The sequence below is a fragment of the Macaca nemestrina genome, chromosome 3, assembly GCF_043159975.1.
Source record: "Macaca nemestrina isolate mMacNem1 chromosome 3, mMacNem.hap1, whole genome shotgun sequence".
Taxonomy (NCBI): domain Eukaryota; kingdom Metazoa; phylum Chordata; class Mammalia; order Primates; family Cercopithecidae; genus Macaca; species Macaca nemestrina.
The window spans coordinates 2,755,287-2,777,059 of record NC_092127.1 but is presented as its reverse complement, the minus strand read 5'-3'; the positions used below and the strand labels follow the sequence as shown (position 1 = coordinate 2,777,059).

Below are 21,773 nucleotides of genomic sequence, written 5' to 3'. Positions count from 1 at the left end.
GCACCATCTGAGCAGAAGTGAACCCAGGGGCCTCTTAGAGCAGAATTCTTTTGGTGCAGCAGGACTGTTGCAATCAGCTTAGCCAACACCTTGATGACATTCACACTCATCACTTTTCCTCTCTCGCTCTAAAAAGCTAATACACAGTCAGTGACATAGTGTTTGACCTTTCAGGTACCTGAACATCAGGAAGCACATGTTGTGGGTGGGGTGAGAAGGAGACAAGCCCTGTTGTATATATGCATGTTTATATTATCTTCTGTACATACCTTTCATGATACCAGTGCCAAACGATCTTTCATCTACAGCTACATAATGTTCAAGTGTACAGAAAAAGGAAGCTGAGATTGAGATACTGGAGTGTGATGAATGAACCCCAGAGATTGATGTCCTAAACACAGCCCAGTCTGCATCTTCCACATGAAGGAACCCAGGGAATGGGTAGAAATATTGTGATACTCCTTAAATCATAGTTAGGTAAATTATTCCACCACCTGCTACCTAAGTAGCATTTACCCATGCCTTTCATAGGAAAGAGAGTCTGCCAACTATCTATTGGAATAGAAAGTGAGGCAGGTGGAGGAATCTTATTTGTCAGTGTTAGATTCCTTGTGCAATGACAAAAACACATCTATATGTGAAGAAAACTACTTTATCCCAAATACTCCATGCAACTTTGTTTTCCTTTTGTCTTATTAGTCATGTTTCCATATATCCCCACTTGAGGGACATGAGATGGGAGGGTTTCCACAAGGATCAGCTGGAGGAGTTTCACATCCATCTGGCAAAGCTGTATGAAGGTAAGCCTCGTGTTTTCCAGGTAACTGCATTGCTCTACAGTGGCAATGCTGAATTATTTTATTTCCTCCCATCAACCTCTCTCTGAAAATTTGCGGATACAGGTTAAATGTCTCTTAACCAAAATGCTTGGAACCAGAAATGTTCTGAATTTTTTCAGACTTTGGAATATTTGCACATACATATGGAGACCTCTTAGGGATAGCATCCAAGACTCAATGCAAAATTCAGTAATGTTTCACATGTATCTTATATGCATAGCCGGAAAGGAATTTTATAAAATATTTTAAATAATTTTGTGCATAAAGCAAAGTTTTGACTGTACGTTGACTGGGATCCATCACATGAAACCAGGTGTGGAATTGTCCACTTGTGTTATCATGTTGGTGCTTAAAAATTTCGTATCTTGGAGCACTTCACATTTCAGATTTTTGGATTAGGAATGCTAAACCTATATTACCCTGTGTCATGGGTTCCTAACCCATTCCATTTACTCTTTATTTATTTATTTATTTTTAAAATTTTTACTGAATTCACACAATGAGCAAGACATTGTTTGGTACAAATGGCCAAATGTGGTAAAAAACAAAAAACAAACCAAACGAACAAAACATGCTTTTATGGCTAAGAAAAATAAGGGAGGAATAAAATGGATCTTAGATGAGGCGGATGATGAATGACAAATGTCACAATGAATATATAGAAGGTACTGCCACTTCACCTAGGGAAACTGAGAAAGCTTCCTTAGCTTTGGAGTCATAGAGGATGACTCACATTTACACAGGCATAGGTATGAGTCTCAGTAGAAAGCCAAGAAGAGAGGAGCCTGTTGTGGAAAGCAGTGAATTACATTTTTGGCTAGTGGGTAGGAGGCAGGACAAGTAAACCTGAAACCTTTGGGGATGTTTGCAGGTAGCTGTATTTATTGCTGTTTGGTGCCCAGAGTATATGACTGTGTGGCGTCATTTAATAATGCTTTAGTGGAACATTTCAAACTAGCCCCACATAAAATTATCATTCAACATAAGCCAGACAATCCTACCTAGTTTGAGAGGCATTTCCAAACTAGACTCCTGGCCCTATTTGCCATATTGCTACATTGTGCTGAGGCTAGGATCTGGGCCAATATGAATTTAGCTTTCTTTAAACCACAGTTATTATATCTTTGCATAGTGTGTGTTGCATCCTGGGCTGAAACTGAGCCTTGGAGGGAGCCTAAAGGAAAGTGAAGAATAGCGAGGTCTCTAAAGTCAGACTGCCTGCATTTCAGTTCTGGCTGGAGACTCCAGAATAAGTCACTAACTTTAGGCAAATGTCACCTGTAAAAAGAGGACAATAACAGCACCTGCCTCATGGAGTCATTATTAGAAATCACTGAAGTGAGAGCTCGATAGATATTACCTGTGATGATGGCATTTGAGATGCTCATGGTATTAGTCTGTTCTCAACATTGCTATAAAGACATACCAGAGACTGGGTAATTCATGAAGAAAAGAGGTTTAATCAGCTCATGGTTCTGCAGGCTGTGCAGGCTTCTGTTTCGGGGGAGGCCTCAGGAAACTTAGAATCATGGCGGAAGGTCAAAGGGAAGCAAGCCCATCTTCATATGGTCGGCAGGAAGTGTGGGGAAGGTGCTACACACTTTTAAACAAGCAGATATAAGGAAAATTCTATCACAAGAACAACAAGGGGGAGGTCCACCCCCATGTTTCAATCACCTCCCACTGAGCCCCTTCTGCAACACTGGGAATTACAATTCGATATGAGATTTGGATGGGAACACAGAGCCAGACCATATCATGGTGTAAGGTGCTGATAGTTTGGCTGACATTTCAAACAAACCTGGCTCAGGCCTAGGGTTTGCAGAGTCACATGGGCCTACTTGGGAAATTACAATAGTGGAGCAAACCTTCTAAATACATTTCACTTCCAGAAGCTGCACTTAGATGAAATGCTGTCTCCTGAAGCTCTGAAAGTCCCTTTTCTGTGCTGCTCAAGGAAGCGCTAAAGACAGGTTGGTTCTGTGCTACTCCAGATAGCTCTAAAGAAGACAAGTTTGGAACAATGACCCATAAAATGTCCATACATTTTAGGATACTAATGAAGAGCAATACTAGTCCAAAGTTCAGTGATCAGAGTGTAAGTGTGTTTGTTTTACTTTAGAACCTCTGTATAGCATTTTCTTTGCTTATACAATAGCAGATATCTTTGGCATTCTTTAAATTGAACTTCTAAACCTTCTTTGACAACATACCACATATCCATTTACACTACACACTAAAAATAAGAGGGTGCATCCTTAATTTTAAATCAGTTGCATAGATTTCATTGTATAGATATAATTAGTAGTTTTCCTGTTTATTGGCATCTCAGTTATTTCCAGGCTTCTACTGGCAATATCATCATGAATAAATTGTATATATGTTAAAAAATAATAAGCTTGTTCTTAGTCCTTGTTGAAAAAATTCTGTGTTCACTTATATGAGTAGGATGTGAGACTCAGACAAACAAGGCCTAGGTAGCTCATGCTTCATTCTTTTTGCAACACCTTTTGAAAAGGCTTGGAATATTCTGGTTATAGATGAAAGATGTCATCATTTGCTATTTCTGTTCATCTCCAAGTGAAGTTCTAATGAAACCATGTGTGGAAGAATTAAATCATTGGAAGGTCAAGAAGCATCAAAAAAAAAAAGTTTGAACAAGTTCCTGATATTGTTGAGTGTTAAACACTCTCAACTTATCATTTGCTCTTCTCGCTGCAGTTTTGCACGAGGAAAACAAGTGGGAGCAATTAAATCTTGCACCACTCCTCTTGAATTCAAGACTGAGCCATTTGGACAGAAGAAAATTGGGGTACAGGAGCAAAGACCCTCACTGACCATGTTCTTTTTCCATTAATTAGAAGGAAATTTAAGAAAATCCCTTTGGTCATTTTTCTACCCGTCATGTTAAACAACTGTAAAGATTTTCTTTCAATTATTATAAAAATTGAGAATTATGGGATACAGTAGCAGACTTGGTAAATTTTAAACTGAAAAATGTATCAGTGTTTATTACATGGACAAAGCAATAAAAAATTGCTTCATCTAAGTTGCCAAGAAACCACACATGATGGAGCCCAAGGACATCCAGAATCCCCACGGTCTACACAGTAGCTTACACACTTAACTCTTTCTGGAAAATATGGCCACACAATATGCTGATGGGCTTCCCATTCATCTTAAGTGTCTTTAGTGTGAGTCTCTCTTCTCTGTGATTTCTTGATAAGTTCCTCATGATGAAAATTCTTTTGTCGTTATATACCTTGTTAGTTCTGATTCTTGTCCTTGGGAATCAAAGAATATTAGGGTTAGAGGTGCAATATCATTCAGTCATTTAGGCAAGCCTTTCATTTTAAAGATGAAGAAGGTAATCTCTGAGCATGAGAAAAGACAGAGGAATTCTGTACTTTCGTCATTATGTCACTCTTTTGCTTGCAAACTCCTTGAGGTTAGGAATTTGTTTTACTCATCAATAAATCCACAGTAATACAATGTGGAGAATGCAGCTGGTGCACAAACAATATTGAAAGATTGTAGATATCTCTGTTCAAAGTCACACAGCTGCCGGAACCAGTGGCTCACTGGGATGAGCCTTGTGTCTACTGATCACTCGTTAAGGATGTTGCCTCTGAATTCTTCCTCCAAGGGTTTTTCCCCCCTCCTTGGAATGAAGAATAAATATCTATTGTTTTGCTTATCATGTAAAAAGTTATATATGTTTCTACAAATACTAGCCAAAGCATCCTACTTTAAAACTTCTCTTTAAAATTCCGGAGAGTGTCACCTTGACAGTAAGCACAGAATCTTCCAACTGCAATAGATAATTAACAGAATTTTTAAAACTCAGTGACAAAAAATAAACCCCACTCCCAGTAATTAAACAAACAAAATGAAACAATGCCATACATTTCAGAAGGGCAGGGGAATTAGAGGAGAAAACGACAATAATTTTAAAAAAGAAAGGCAAGATAAGAAGAAGACGACTGAGGCTTAGCTCTGGGAATCTCCTAACCTAGTCTCTACTCTTTGACAGGTGATGCTGAGGATATCAACAGAATTAAGAGGAACATCCAAGACTTTACTCTAAATTCGTGTTCACGTCAAAGATGAATTATCACCAGGGGAATAGAGTCATTCATGGTAGAGAATATTCAACAAAATCTCAGAAAAGAGGAAAAAACAGATTCAGTAAAGATCTACCCTTAGTTTAGCTTTCCCCTTCTTACTTGTGCCTTTCATAGCCTCAGTATATAGAAATCTATGGCTCAGAAGAAAACGTAAACAGTCCAGATAAGAAGATAAGAGTGTTGGGGTTTCCAGTTTCGTCTCAGACATGTAAATAGCCTGGAAGTCATTATTCCTGTTTTTACAGCAATAAAACACAGAATAAGCTGAAAATAAGTGACTTCCTTGACCCATTGTAAAATTGAGGTTGCATGGTGAAACTCCACCCCCAAATCTAGAAGACAGGTAAATACAGAAAACTATAGTCAAGATCGGTTTACCCAGAGTGGAAACCCCTGAAGCCATGACCAGCAAAATGAATCACGTTGAGAGGTAACTGGGCGTATAGCTGGAGGCTGAGTGTGCACTGCAGGAGCCTGAGACGCTCTCACAACTCTCAGTCTCAGGGACACCCCTTTTGCCCCTGCCACGCTTTTGTGATTAGACTTCCAAGAAAACTCTCTGTCCTCTCCCTTCCCAACCTAGATTCTCAGAGTAAAAGGAAAGAAAAATCCTCTCATGTTTCTGACAGGGGGAGAGGAAAAGTATGTATTTTGAAATACATCCAAAGCATTCTCTGTAACAACACCTACTCAGTAGGAAAAAACTTGACCACATCCTTATCTGACTTGAGAAAAGGGCAACTAAGCAACTCCAGCTACTCTAGCCTTCTTGTCTCTTCTAAAGGAAGGTTGGGTGAAAAAGCTAAGACACATTTTAAGTCAGAAACCAGGGAACAGGTTCCTGAGAGACTAAGATGTAATTATAGAGTATAGAATGCTTCTGTGGTCTGGAACCTTATCACCACCTCAGCAGGGCTTCCATGTAATAACAGTGTGCTATGACTGAAAAAGAGGCAAGATGCAGACTCCACTTAAGGACGGAAGTGGGGTCTAAAGAAGCCCAAAGACATCAGGAGAGACAAAAAGAAAAACACTGGACATATTTGAAGCCTCTGGCACCTGAAGCTACAGTAAACATTAAGCATAGCAGAATTCCTAGGCAGAACAACATAAAGCTTCACAATGAAGGCCTACTTACCTCAGTTTCAATTCTCCAATGCATTATGTCCAGCTTTTCACAAAAAATTATATGACATGTTAAAAAGGCAGGAAAAGAACACATCCTGAAAAGACAAAGCAAATATAAGAACTAGACTCAGATATAACACACACTGTGGAATTGTCCAACAGGAAATTAACTGTGATTAACATATTAAGAGTTCTAATAAAAAACGTAGACAAAAAACAAATGGGAAGTGTAAACAAAGAGATGGAACCCTTGTGAAAGTACCAAAAATCACCTGTTAGAAATAAAAAATTATGCAATAAAGATAAAAAATTCATTTGACAAGATTATCAATAAACTAGATTTGGCCGAAGAAAAATCAATGAGCTTGAAGATTTGTCAATAGAAACTCTTCAAGTTGAAATACGAATAGAAAAGATTTTTTAAAAAGGACAAAATTGTGAAACAATTTCAAATGTATAACATGCATAGTTGGAATATCAGAAATAGAAGCAGGAGAAAACAGAATAGAAGAAATATATGAAGTAATAGTGGCTGAGAATTTCCCAAAGTAATGCCAGAAACAACAAGCCACAAAGCCAAGAATCTCAGAAAATACTGAGGGGAATAAATATATATTTAAAATTCTACTGGGCATACTGTATTCACAGTATACAAAATAAATCACAAAATCAAAAATGAAAAAAGCCAGAGAATGAAATATTAAAAATATTTAAAAATATGTCTAAATTACCCACAGAGGAAAGAATTTCAAAAGAAATTACAAATATTTTGAAGTAAATGAAAATGAAAATACAACTTGTCAAAATTTGTGAGATGCAGCAAAAGCAGAGCTTACAGGAAATTTATAATATTAAGTACATATATTAAGAAAGACAGAATGTAGCATTAATAATTTGAGCTTCCATGTTAGCAAACCAGATAAAGAATAGTTTAATTCTAAATCAAGTGATGCAAATAAAATTAGAGCAGAAATAATGAAACTTAAATTAGAAAACAAAACCCAGAAAATCAGTGACCCAAAACTTGATCTTTGACAAGGTCAGTAAAATTCATAAACCTCTGACTAGAATAACTAAGATAATCATAGGAAAAAAAAAGAGTATCAATAAGGATTCACCCAGTATATAAATGCAAGTAGAACTTCTGGCTCAAACTGCCAATTGTAATATTTTAAGGTCTCTGACCTTAAAAGTATTTCTTAGCTTTTTCACCCAACCTTCTTTTAAATGAGACAAGAAGGCTAGAGTAGCTGGAACTGCTTCATTGCCCTTCTCACAAGCCAGATAAGGCCATGGTCAAGTTTTTCCCTAAGGATAGGTCTTGCTACAGAGAATGCTTTGGACATATTTCAAAATACATATTTTTCTTCTCCCCCCATTAGAAACATGAGAAGATTTTTCTTTCCTTTTTACTCTGAGAACCTCGGTTGGGAAGGGAGAGGAGAGAGAGTTTTCTTGGAGGTCTAATCACAGAAGTGTGGCAGGGGCAGGAGGGTGTCCCTGAGACTGAGTTCGGAGAGTTTCTTAGTCTCACTCAGTGCACACTCAGCCTCCAGCAATTTGCCCAATCACCTCTCAATGTGTATGCTGGTCATGGCTTCAGGGGTTTCCACTCCAGGTAAACTCATCTTGACTATGATTTTCTGTATTAGAAAGATTAGAAAAAGAAAAACTATTTGACAATTTTTCAAATATGCCAGAGCAAATTTTTTTTGGAGAATAGAAAGAATGGAGTATGCAAAATACACATACGCCTGTCTGGAAGAGTGAATAACCAGGGAAGAGAAGAGCATCCTGCAAGAGTGTGTAATAATTAAAGGAAATAATAAGCCTGAAAGTTCAATCAAATAAGTTCTGAAAGGTAAAATCCCAATGAAATTAAGAGGAATATTGGAAAGCTATCATAATAAAACAAGGAAGAACAAAACTATTTTTATTAACAAATACATTGGGATGAAAAGCAAAATGGACATAGATAAGGCTAAGTGATCAAGTAAAAGGAATGTTATAGATTAGAGAATACAAAATAAAAACACAAATACATCAAATCAGTTAGAGAGTATTTAATAGAGTATTTAATAGAGTATTAGGGCAAAAGCAGAGGCATGGAAATGGAAGTATAATTGGTGGCCCCAAAGTGAAGACAATAACCACACAAACTTCAAAATAAATTCAAAGGTATATTTGAGTAGTGTTCTTTGAAATGATTGAATCTGAAGAACAAAAACGATATCACATTGATTTCTAGGAAAAGCTGATATAGAAACTGATATGCATTCACCCACTTTTTAAAATTTAATATTAAAGAAAAAACTACAGAAACCCAGGCAGAAAATGTAAGCAATTGACAGGGAAATTTTTCTTTTACTGACTTATATTGAAAAATCTTCTAAGTCAATAGCTAATGTCCCTAGTGAAGGATTTGCAACCTTCCTTTACACAGACAGCTTCATTATAGTTCAGACTGAAGGCCGTAGTCAGTCATTCTCAAACATGAAAGAATTTAGCATTAGGAGACAAAAAAATAGTGAAAATCAAGAATTAAAGAAAACAGAAATCATCATAAAAGTCTGATAAATAAGAAACATTCCTATTAAAAAACAGAAGCAGAATTAGATAACCAAGATGATTTAGGTTATAAAACAGCATGCCACTAATTTATAACACTAGTTTAGACCATTCTATATCACCGACTATAAATACAATAATATAAATAATTTTTCAAAAGAACTATATTTTTAAACATATTACATTTTAAATTTATATTTTAGAAGTATATAAATAGTAAAATTTAGCAATTAGATAAAATAATTTCCTCATCTATCAATCGCCAGTGAATAAGATTCAAATACATTTTTAAGTGACTCCATTATTATTTTTATAATTTTACATAGAAATGTATAAGAATCTTTAATGGCTTATATTTTTATAATTATAAAATTTTCAAATGTTTTCTTTTTTTAAAAATTTGGTCATGTATTCATTATTCACTCTGTCAGAATAATACTGAGTTTTAAACTGAAAATAGCATGTATAGTAAACATCTAACAATTGATGATTTTCAGCTATAACATACAACTACAAAACCTCAGTTGCAAAGAACGAAAAAGACCTAAGCTTAAGGGTCTGTGGGTTCAGCTGATACAGTACAGGTTCAGCTCAGCTGAGCTCAGCAGCTCACACTGCTGGCAGCTGTGAATTGCCTAAGAGCTCTGCTGATTTCTGCTGGGCTTCCTTGTGTCTAGGGGCTGGCTTACTGCTCTGATATAGAATAGTCTCAACCAGTATAACGGGCAACTCCATTCTCTCTCATGTGTCTCATTCTTCAGCAGCCCAGTCCAGCCTATTCTTGTGGTGACTGCAGACGGGAAAGAGCAAGCCAGCCTATTCAAGTAAACACTTTCCAAGTTTTCTGTATGTCCTGTTTGCTTATATTCAATTGGCTGCAGCAAACCACAAGGCTGAGGTCATAGTCAGAGGGTAGGTCATACCAGTGTTACATGGTGAAAGGGCCTAAATATAGGGAAAGATAAAGAATGGAAACCAGAGCCAGGAGTGGTGACTCATGCCTGTATTCCCAGTACTTTGGGAGGCTGAAGCGTGCAGATCACCTGAGGTCAGGAGTCCAAGACCAGCCTGGCCTATATGATGAAACCTTGTCTCTACTAGAAATACAAAAAGTTAGCCTGGCATGGTAGAGCGCACCTGTAATCGCAGATATTCAGGAGGCTGAGGCATTAGAATTGCTTGTACATAGGGGACAGAGGTTGCAGTGAGCTGAGACCATGTCACTGCACTCCAGCCTGAGCAACAGAATGAGACTCTGTCTCAAAAAAAAAAAAAAAAAGAAATAAGCCATTTAAAACTATATATATTTTTTCTCTCATTGAGTACCTATTCATTAACAAGCTCCTATCTAGCTACCTATGTATATGCATATTCAGATAAATAAAATATTCTCGAAAGATTGTCTGAGTAACCTGATATAAGTAATAATTCCTAAACAAATACATTTACATACTGAAGTTACATTAAATCATAATTTGATGTCCAGGCAACCATTATTTAAAGTCAGCCTTGGCCAAGTATGGTTGTTGGGAAGAGAATCCCCAAAATCTGGCCATAAACTGGCCCTAAAACTGGCTGCAAACAAAATCTCCACACCACTGTGACATGTCCACAATGGCCATAATGCCCACGCTGGAAGGTTGTGGGTTTATGGGAATGAGGGCAAGGAACACCTGGCCCCCCGCCCAGGGCGGAAAACCACTCAAAGGCATTCTTAAGCCACAAACAATAGCATGAGCGACCTGTGCCTTAAGGACATGCTCCTGCTGCAGTTAACTAGCCCAACCCATCCCTTTATTTTGGCCCATCCCTTTGTTTCCCATAAAGGATACTTTTAGTTAATCTAATATCTGTAGAAAAAATGCCAATGACTGGCTTGCTGTTAATAAATACGTGGGTAAATCTCTGTTTGGGGCTCTCAGCCCTGAAGGCTGTGAGACCCCTGATTTCCCACTTCACACCTCTGTATTTCTGTGTGTGTGTCTTTAATTCCTCTAGTGCCGCTGGGTTAGGGTCTCCCCAGCTGAGCTAGTCTCAGCATGTGGTAGCTCACACCTGTAATCCCAGCACTTTGGGGGGCCGAGGTGGGCAGATCTCTAGGTCAAGAGTTCGAGACCAGTCTGACCAACATGGTGAAGCCTTGTCTCTACTAAAAATACAAAATTAGCTAGGCATGGTGGTGCATGCCTATAATCCCAGCTACTTGGAAGGCTGAAGCAGAAGAATTACTTGAATCCAGGAGGTGGAGATAGCAGTGAGCCGAGATCATGCAATTGCACTCCAGCCTGGGCAACCAGAGTTAAACTCTGTCTCAAAAAAATAAAAAAATAAAAATATATAAAGTCAGTGTTAAATTCAGATTGGAGATCCAATTCCAGAATTGTGGTAAGAAGGACTCCACAGACCCATCAGTCTTGCCATAATTGGTGAAAGATTTTTTTGTGTGTGTTTGTTTTTGTTTTGTTTGAAATCCGTTTGTTGTTGTTGTTGTTTTTAATTTAAAAAAACAATTTTAATTTTTATGTTAGATTCAGAAGGTCCATGTACAGGTGTTCTGTATGAGGGATCTCTTAGAAGGACAGAACGAATAGGATATATATATATATGTACACACACACACACACACACACATATATGTAAAGGGGAGTTTATTAACTCACATGATCACAAGGTCCCACAACAGGCCATGTGCTAGCTGAGGAGCAAGGAGACCTAATCCGAGTCCCAAAACTGAAGAACTTGGAGTCTGATGTTCGAGGGCAGGAAGCATCCAGCATGGGAGAAAGATGTAGGCTGGGAGGCTAAGCCTATCTCATCGCTTCATGTTTTTCTGCCTGCTTTATATTCGCTGGTGGCTGATTAGATGGTGCCCACCCAATTAAGGATGGGCCTGTCTTCCCCACCCCATTAACTCAGATGTTAATATCCTTTGGCAACACCCTCACAGACACACCCAGGATCAATATTGCATTCTTCAATCCAATCAAGTTTTAACTCAGTATTAACCATCCCATGTACTATGTGGGTATATTGTGTGATGCTGATGTTTGGGATATCATTGATCCAGTCACCAGGTAGTTAGCATAGTACCCAATGGTTAGTTTTTCAGTCCTTGCCCCCTCACTTCTCCCCAGTAGTTCTCAGTTTCTATTGTTGCTATCTATCTTTATGCCATGTATACCCAATGTGTAGTTCCCACTTATAAGTGAAAACATGCGGTATTTGAAAACCAAAGTTTTTGAAAATTGTCCTAAAGATACATAGCAAATGGAGAAACTTTTTTTTCTGAGACAGAGTCTCACTTTGTAGCCCAGACTGGAGGGCAGTGGTAAGATTTTGGCTCACTGCAACCTTCGCTTCCCGGGTTCAAGTGATTCTCATCCCTCAGTCTCTCGAGTAGCTGGGATTACAGGTGCGTGTTGTCACACCCAGCTAAGTTTTGTATTTTTTTGTAGAGATGAGGTTTTGCCATGTTAGCTAGGCTGGTCTTGAACTCCTGACCTCAGATCATCTGCCCACCTTGGCCTCCCAAAGTGTTGAGATTACGGGTATGAGCCACTGGGCCCTGCCAAATGAAGAAACATTTATTCAAGAATGTCTGCTAATCTTGGTAGGACTAGCAAGAGTCTGACACTGGGGCCACAACCTACTCTTATCTTTCTCACCCGCAGCTTTGCATGACAGAAGCTCCACTCTAGGTAGATGTGATTAAAAAATAATAATAATAAAAGACAGGGTTTCTCTCTCCTCTACCTTCAAACTCCATAGGAAGAGATATGATATCTTCCTGGGAGAGTCAGAAGCCAGCATTTCTTAACTCCATCTCCCTCCCTACTTTTGGCCCACTATTGTAGAAGGTAAATTTCAAGCAAGTTTGGCTAAAGGTTGGGGCTACCTTGCCCCACCCAGCCCTTATTCATAACACAAAGGCTCTACACCAGGTGTGGCAGGCCCAGAATACTGGACCCTAATTGCCCACCTCCCTGATCAGTCATAGGGTGGAGGTTGCATATTGGAGAGACAAGTCAAGAAGACCAACCAGGGCAGTGAGGAGGGCTGCCACCACCAACCGGGAGAGTGAGGAGAGTTTGTGGATGGAAAATTATTAAAAGGAACTTGATTACGGGTACAGGGACTTTTGTTCAACTTGCTTAGCAAGATTCTTTATTGCAACTGTTCTTGGCAAGCCAGAGGAAGGCAGCAGACTAAGTTTGAGGCCTAGCTGGGAAAAGGGCCTAGTGGAGAGCGACTCAAGTTTGGTCAAGGAAGGAGTCCTTGTTAGTTGAGAGTACTATATGGAGACATCAATACTCCACTTTGAAAACTGAATGAACAACGATGCAGAAGAACAATGAGGACACAGAATGCTTGGACAACATTGTAAACCAATCACACCTAAGAGAAAACTACAGAAATTCCAGCCAACAACAGCAGAACACTTGTTCTCAAGCACACATGGAACATTTGCTAGGACAGATCGTACACTACGCCGCAAAATAAGCCTCAATACCTGTGAAAGGTTTGAAACCATACTTTTCTTCTCCAACCATGATTTTTTCTTTAATTTTGAAATTAGAAATGAAGAACAGAAAGACATGACAGAAAACCATAAATATGCGGAAATTAACATGCTTCTAAATAATTAATAGGTCAAGAAAAATCACAAGAGAAATTAATATGGATACTAACACAAATTGAAATAAATACACGACACACCAAAATTTATGATCGACTGCTAAAATCTTGCTTAGAAGAAATTCCTGGTTATAAATATATATTTTTAAAAAAGATCATTAATCAAGAATCTCAATTTTACTGTGAGACATTGGTAGAAAAGCAAATGAAACCAAAAACAGCAGAATGAAGAGACTAATAAAGATCAGAGAGGAAATGAATGACATGGAGGACAGAGAAACAACAGAGAAAATCCACACAGCCAAAAGTTGGCTTTGAAAGGGTCTTTGAAAAGATCAACAAAATTGAAAAAAAAAAACAAAAATCTTTTAAGCTCACCAAGAAAAAAATAAGAAACAGCCAAATTATCAAAACCAGGGATAAAAGAGAGGATATTATTACTGACTTTACAAGAAAAGAAAAAGGATTATAAGGAAATACTTTGGATAATGGAGCACCAACAAATTAGGTAACTTGCATGAAATGCAGAAATTCCTATAAAGATACATACTACCAAAACTAATGCCATCTGAAAAGACTATACACTGTGTGATTCCAATTACAGCCTGTGCTTCAAAATTCATCCCTACCCCGACCCTAAACCCTGGCAACCACTGATTTGTTTTACTATCTCTATAGTTTTGCCTTTTGCCCTACAGGCAATTGGTTCCAGGAGCCCTGTATATACCAAAATCCATGCCTACTTGAGTCGCAGTAAGCACTGGAGAACCTGTGCAGTAAGCACTGGAGAACCTGTGTATCTAAAGTCAACCCTCTATATACACAGGTTTCACACCTCATGAATATTGTATTTTCCACCCGTGTTTAGTTGAAAAAATACACACATTAGTGGACCTGTGCAGTTCAGACCCATGTTGTTTAAGGATCAACTGTATACGACATTCAGGAAAAGGCAAAACTAAAGGCAAAACTATATCGTTTTACTATACGTAGTACAAACGATCAGCGGTTGCTAGGAATTGGGGTGGGGGTAGGGATGAATTTTGGAGCACAGAGAATTTTTAGGGCCATAAAAATTATTCATATGATACTATAATGATGGATACATGTCATTATACATTGGTCCAAACCCATAGAATGTACAACACCAAGAGTGAACCCTAATGTGAACTATGGACTTTGAGTGATTTATAATGTGTCAGCGTAGGATGATCAATTGTAACCAATATACCAGTCTTTTGGGGGATGTTGATAATGAGACTGGTTATGTGTGACAGCAGGGGAAATATGGGAAATCTCTGTACCGTCCTCCCAATTTTCCTGTGAACCTAAGATTGCTCTAAAAACAAGAAGTCTTTAAAAAAAAGAAAGAAAATGGCACATCAATATATCTTATGAATACATACACACAATTCTCAACCAAATACTAGGAAACCAAATCCAGCAACCCATAAAAATGATTATACATCATAAATGAGAGGGGTTTACATCAGGGATGCAAAGTCAGTTTAACTTTAGAAAATCAATTAATGTAATACACCATTTCAAAGGAAATAAAGGGCAAAAAGCACGTAATTATCTCAATAGATGCAGAACAAGTTTTGACAAAATCTAATTTCTTTATGATGAAAGCACGCAACGAATTAGAAATACAAGGGAACTTCCTGTACCTGATAAAGAGCATCTACAAAATCCCTCAGCTAAAAATCACACAATGATAAAAGACTGAATGTTTCCCTGTGAGAGGAGGAACAAGATGGTGATGTCTACCCTTGCTCCATTAATTCAACATTGTACTGGAGACTACAGCCAGGGAAATTAGGCAAGAAAAATGAAACTTAAAATGACAAAATTGGAAAGGAAGAGGTAAAATTATTTCCATTTGTAGATGGCATGATCTTGCATATAGAAAATCCTAATGAATGCACTGAAAGAAAACTATTAAAACTAGTAAGTTCAGAGTGTTTGGATATACATCAATATAGAAGAATCAATTCTATTTTCACATGCTAGCAATAAATATTTTGAAATGAAATTAAGAAAGCAATTTCATTTACAATAGGATACAAAAGAATAAAATGCTTAAAACTATTAAACAAAAGAAGTGCATAATTTGTATGTTGAAACTATAAAACATGATTGAAAGGAATTAAAGAAAGACATCCCATGTTCATAGATCAGAAGATGTAATATTTTTGTCATGATCATATTCCTCAAATTGGTCTACATATTCAATGTGATCATTAAGAAGCTTAACTTAAAATTCACAACAAAATGCCAGGACAAAGAACAGTCAATACTATTTTCTTTCTTTCTTTTTTTTTTTTTTTATTATACTTTAAGTTCTAGGGTACATATGCACAACATGCAGGTTTGTTACATATGTATACATGTGCCATGTTGGTGCACTGCACCCATTAACTCGTCATTTACATTAGGTATATCTCCTAATGCTATCCCTCCCCACTTCCCCCACTCCACAACAGGCCCTGGTGTGTGGTGTTCCCCTTCCTGTGTCCAAGTGTTCTCACTGCTCAATTCCCACCTATGAATGAGAACATGCAGTGTTTAGTTTTCTGTTCTTGAGTTAGTTTGCTGAGAATGATAGTTTCCAGCTGCATCCATGTCCCTACAAATGACACAAACTCATCCTTTTATATGGCTGCATAGTATTCCATGGTGTATATGTGCCACATTTTCTTAATCTAGTCTGTCATTGATGGACATTTGGGTTGGTTCTAAGTCTTTGCTATTGTGAATAGTGCCACAATAAATATACGTGTGCATGTGTCTTTATAGCAGCATGATTTATAATCCTTTGGGTATAAACCCAGTAATGGGATGGCTGGGTCAAATGGGATTTCTAGTTCTAGATCTTTGAGGAATCACCACACTGTCTTCCACAATGGTTGAACTAGTTTACACACCCATCAAGAGTATAAAAGTGTTCCTATTTCTCCATATCATCTAGCACCTGTTGTTTCCTGACTTTTTAATGATCGCCATTCTAACGGGTGTGATGTGGTATCTCATTGTGGTTTTGATTTGCATTTCTCTGATGGCCAGTGATGATGAGCATTTTTTCATGTGTCTGTAGGCTGCATAAATGTCTTCTCTTGAGAAGTGTCTGTCCATATGCTTTGCTCACTTTTTAATGTGGTTATTTGTTTTTTTTTTTCTTGTAAATTTGTCTGTGCTCCTTGTTCACTCTGATGGTAGTTTCTATTGCTGTGCAGAAGCTCTTTAGTTTAATTAGATCCCATTTGTCAATTTTGGCTTTTGTTGTCATTGCTTTTGGTGATTTAGTCATGAAGTCCTTGTCCATGCCTATGTCCTGAATGGTATTGCCTAGGTTTTCTTCTAGGGTTTTTATGGTTTTAGGTCTAACATTTAAGTCTCTCATCCATCTTGAATTATTTTTTGTATAAGGTATAAGGAAGGGACCCAGTTTCAGCTTTCTACATATGGCTAGCCAGTTTTCCCAGCACCGTTTCTTGTTTTTGTCAGGTTTGTCAAAGATCAGATGGTTGTAGATGTGTGGTATTATTTCTGAGGATTCTGTTCTGTTCCATTGGTCTATATCTCTGTTTTGGTGCCAAAACTATCTTCAAAAAAGAAAAATAAAATTGGAGGACCTACACATCCTGATTTTAACACATAATATAAAACCACACTAGTAAAGATAATGTGATGCTGGCATAAGAATAGACACACAGATCAATGGAATAGAAATTAGAGTCCAAGAATAAACCCTCACGTTTATGGTCAACTGATTTTCATCAAGGGTTTCAAGGCCATTTGTACAGGAAACAATTGTCTTTTTAACAAATAGCACTGAACACCTGGATATCCACATGCAAAATAATAAGGTTTGGCTCCTCCCGCACACCATACACAAGATGGATTCCCAAATGGACCACAGACCTAAAAGTACGAGCTAAAACTATAAAGCTGTTAGAAGAAAGCATAGAAATAAATCTTCATAACTTCAGGTTAGGCAAAGTCTACTGAAAGCGTAAATGACAAAAGAAAAAAATAGGTAAATTGGACTTCACCGAAATTAAAAACTTTTGTGCTTTGAGGCCATCCAGAAAATGAAAGTACAACCCACAAAATGGGAGAAAATATTTGCAAATTATATATAGAACTTTATATATATATATATACACACACACACACACACACAATTTGTATCTAGAATATATAAGGAGCTCTTGCAATTTAATAATGAAAAGGTAACCAATTCAATTAAAATATGGGCAAAAAATCTGAATAGAAATTTCTCCAAAGATACACAGATAACCAGAAGCATATAAAAAGATGTTCAACATCAGTAGTCACCAGGGAAATGCAAGGCAAAAATCACAATGTCATTCATGCCTACTAGGATGGGTGTAACGAAAAATACAGATCTAAGTGTTGTCAAAGATATAGAGAAATTGGAACCCTCATATGACACTGGTAAAATGTAAAATGATGCAGCAACTTAGAAAAACATCGGGGACTTCTTCCTCAAAAGGCTCAATACAGAGTTACTATCTGAGCCAGCAGTCTTGCTCTTATACCCAAGAGGAATAAAAGCATGTCCACACAAAAACTTGTACACTAATGTTCATAGTAGCATTATTCATTAGAACAAAATGTAGGAATAATACAAAGGTCCTTTAACTGATTAATGAATAAACAAAATGAAGTATATTCCTATAACAAAATACTATTTGGCAATAGAAAACAACGCAATATCGATGTGTTATGACATGGATGAACCTTGAAAACATAATGCTAAGTCAAAAGTCAGTCACAAAAGACAATGTATTATATAATTCCACTTATGCACAATGCTCAGAATTAGCAAATCTATAAGCAGAAATTAGATGAGTGGTTGCCTAGGGAGGCCAGTGTGGGATGATTAGATGTGATAGCTAATGGCTGACGGGTTTCTTCTAGAGGTGATGTCAATATATAAAAATGTATTGTGGTGATAGATGCACAAGTCTGAATACACTAAGGACCATCAAACCGTACACTTGCAATGGGTGTATTTCATGGTATGTGAACTATATCTCAACAAAGCTTTTTAATTATACCAGGACTTGAACACAATTTTCTCAACAGAAATGAAACATTTGTAAATTCATGGGTCATCAGATTTTCATTTACATTGAAATTACTAAATATAAATTCGCAAATGTAAATATATATCCAAACATAACCTTGTTTTTCTCATTTTTATGATTATTTAGCTTATTAATTCTGCTCAATGTTAATTTATCCCTCTACTGATTGCTGAAAATCACTAAATTTTTTTGAAGAAAAATTTAGATTTATTTTTAGGGTCAACAAATACCTTGGGAAAAGACACTTTCTTTTTTTTTTTTTTTTTGAACATAAACTCAAGATTTTATTGTCTTCATAATAAAAGATGACACTTAGAACTGGATCACTTGGCCCTTTCTCTTCTTATCTCCTCCCAGTTCAAAATGCTTGCATCTTTTAATAGCCAGCATTCTCTTAGATCTGCAGTTGGGCTCAACGCACTCAAGCCTTAGCACAATCTTCTTTGTAGTTTTAGCCTTTTTCCGGAAAATCGGCTTAGTTTGCCCACCATAGCCACTCTGCTTCCTGTCATAACGCCGCTTTCCCTGGGCATACAGAGAATCCTTGCCCTTCTTGTACTGTGTCACTTTGTGGGGTTGGTGCTTGCCACACTTCTTACGGAAAGTCCGGCGGGTAGTACTGTGTCACTTTGTGGGGTTGGTGCTTGCCACACTTCTTACAGAAAGTCCGGTGGGTTTTAGGGACGTTAACCATGCTTGCGAGAGCGACATCGGCACGGGAAGAGAAAGATACTTTCTTTATTTTGAAATGTAATCTTTCACTGTTAATTTCAGAGTAAATACACATCAAGAATGACTCACATTTAAATAATTGCAGATAAAATGTGGGAACTGCATTTCAGCAGAGCCAGACTGTCATCCTGTAGTTCTTCAAGGTTTTGGAACTGCCACCAGTGGTTACATATTTTGCTGCTCTAAGTATCTTAAAATGGAAGAATCCCCCTCATACTTTCCATAAAGATTCACCCACCACAAAGCATATTTGTTTGGAGACCTCCTCAGTGACATTTCACAATTGTGAGCGTGAATTATAGATTCCTAACACTTAAGCTTTTTGACAGGCCTAACTCTGTGAATTTGGTTAGACTTTTTATTTTTCACTGATTTCTATTTGAACCTCATATCCATTGTGGATAACAGGAATTTTTCTCTCCTTCTGGAAATCCTTGTTTTGTGTGTGTGCATTTCAGAACACGTTTGTGTGTGTGTATTTCTTTTGAAAGAATCAACAACCAGTGATTGATCTCTGCAGATCTACTGATAAAGGACATTTATTTTACGTCTGTACTTTATAATGTCATGTGATGAAAGAGAAGCTAAAATTCTGGGTGACGAGCCACCTAAGGTGTCTTAAGAGCTGAGAACAAGTTATGTTCAGAATGCATGGATTTCTAGAATGGATATCCCAAACAGCTACTATATACATTATTACGGAGCTGCTTTCTGTTTCTTGAGAACTTGCATTTTCAGAAAGGAATGTCCCTAAATTAAAAATGGTATTTGAACTTAGACTCCTACATAAATCTGTAGTGGGTATTACACATGCTTTGAGGTCTGGGATTCTAAGTCTAGCTCCCTGTTCTGGCATCTTCAATTAGTGCCACTTGGAAAAGACGACTTTAATTCTTCTCACCTCAGTCTCCTAACATATAAAATGTGTATAATTTTTACCTACTTGATAGAACGGTTGAGAAAACTCACTGAAGCAGTACATGTAAATTACTTCACACAGTGACAAAAAACACTAAAATGTTTGTAATAGTAGAATTTAGGTTGTACAATGTCTTAAATATAGAAGGAAGATACTCAATATACATTAGTTTTAAAATTCTGCTTCCTTAACTTTCTAAAACTATGGAGTGTAGGTTATTTGTAAAAATTCATGTATATATGGCACCACATTGATGAACTGTGTAGACTATCTTATATTATCCTGCGTGGTTTGCGATGAAGAGGACAGCTTGCTCCATCTTTCAGTGTAATTTTAAGACAGAAAGTGTGCTATAAAACCAGCGAATTTCCAGGCCATCATAATAAAATGTCCTATGATAATAATAACGTGCTTTTGTTCAAAATTAAAATATTTGAAGAGATGAGAATTTTTAATATTAATTTCAAAGATTGACATGACTTATTAAAATTGTAATATTAATTTACGCTCATTGTATCTTTTATGATAAAAATTTTAAACCTCTGAAGCAACTCTGAGTTCATTCTAGCAATATAACAAATATTTCAACACCTACTATGTGCCAGGAAGTTTTTAAGTGCTTAGACTGTATCAGGGAACAAAACAAAGATCTTGCTTTGGGGAAGTTTGCGTTTCAGAGGAGGGAGACAGACAATAAATTATACACACAAAAATAAGTCAGCTCTTTAGTATGTACAACAGATAAAGAGAATTAAGAGTTCCACTGTGGTGCCATTTTAAATAAGGTGGTTAGTGTACGTCTGGTTGAGAAGGATTTTAAGTGAAAGCACTTAGAAGAGGTGAAGAAATTAGTCGTGCCGATAATTCAGGAAAGTAACCAGCAGAGGGAGGACCAGGGCAAAAAGGCCCCAGAGCTGGAGTGTTCCTGGCACGTTTGAGGAACAGCAAAGGGCCACTGAGTTGGAAGAACAGTTAGAAATGTGCTCAAAAGGTGACAGAGCAGCTTCATCAGGTGGAAGTTTGTAGTCCATTGTAAGTTTGGGGAATTTTTGTCTAAGTGAAATTAGCAGAGCTCTGATCGGAGTGTCATGCTCTGACTGACACTCAGAAGGAAAGCTCCAGCTCATATGTTAAGAATAGACAGCACAGGAAGAGTCACAGAAACAGGGAACCCGTCAGCAGAGCATCGAGGTAGAGGAAAGAGAAGATGGCGGCTGCAGAGAGGCAGAAAGGAAGCCGGAAGCAGTAGGGATCTAATTTGGGTGTATTCTGAAGGTGAAGTCAGAATGATTTCCTGACATAGTGAATCTGCAATATTGAAGAATGAGGGAAATCAAACAGGATTGCAATGCTTTTCACTTGAACGGTAAGACAGATGCAGTTTCACCAACCGAAATAGGGGTGGCTGCAAGCAGATCGTCTGAGGAAGGTGGAAATCAGGAGTTCAGTTTTTGGAAACATTTAGTTTGCCATGTGTATTTGTCATCCAAATGGAGCTATCAAGAGAACAGGTGAATACGTAAGACCAGCGTTCAGGACAGTGGTCTTGGCTGGAGATTATCAAAGGAATGAAAGCACTCAAAGAGTAGACGATCAAGGACTGAACTCAGGTTATTCAAACATTAAGAAACAGAAAGACAAAGGAGTGAGGTTGGAGAAAAACCAAAGAGAACGTAATATTCTACCAGCCAAGTGGGGAAAAATGTTT

The 21,773-nt window shown here is 37.5% G+C and overlaps 2 long non-coding RNA genes across 9 annotated transcripts in view; one reads left to right on the top strand and one right to left on the bottom strand.

Moving 5' to 3' along the window:
• LOC112424009 (uncharacterized) overlaps positions 1–21,773 on the top strand; it is a 93,231-nt gene that overhangs the window by 2,463 nt on the left and 68,995 nt on the right. For 6 of the 7 annotated variants that reach the window (XR_011620708.1, XR_011620709.1, XR_011620707.1 and 3 more), the window contains exon 2: positions 700–820. This is a non-coding gene — a long non-coding RNA (uncharacterized lncRNA). Of the gene's footprint in view, positions 1–699; positions 821–2,731; positions 2,813–21,773 lie in introns of all 7 variants that reach the window. The other variant, XR_011620710.1, reaches the window with a different exon arrangement.
• Positions 3,985–9,819, bottom strand: LOC105466540 (uncharacterized). 2 transcript variants are annotated; one of them, XR_011620715.1, is made up of 4 exons: positions 9,352–9,819; positions 6,105–6,189; positions 4,588–4,650; positions 3,985–4,123 (listed from the first exon to the last, which is right to left on the bottom strand). It is a non-coding gene; the product is annotated as an uncharacterized lncRNA (long non-coding RNA). The 2 variants fall into 2 exon arrangements; XR_978249.2 differs by lacking the exon at positions 9,352–9,819 and adding an exon at positions 7,667–7,729.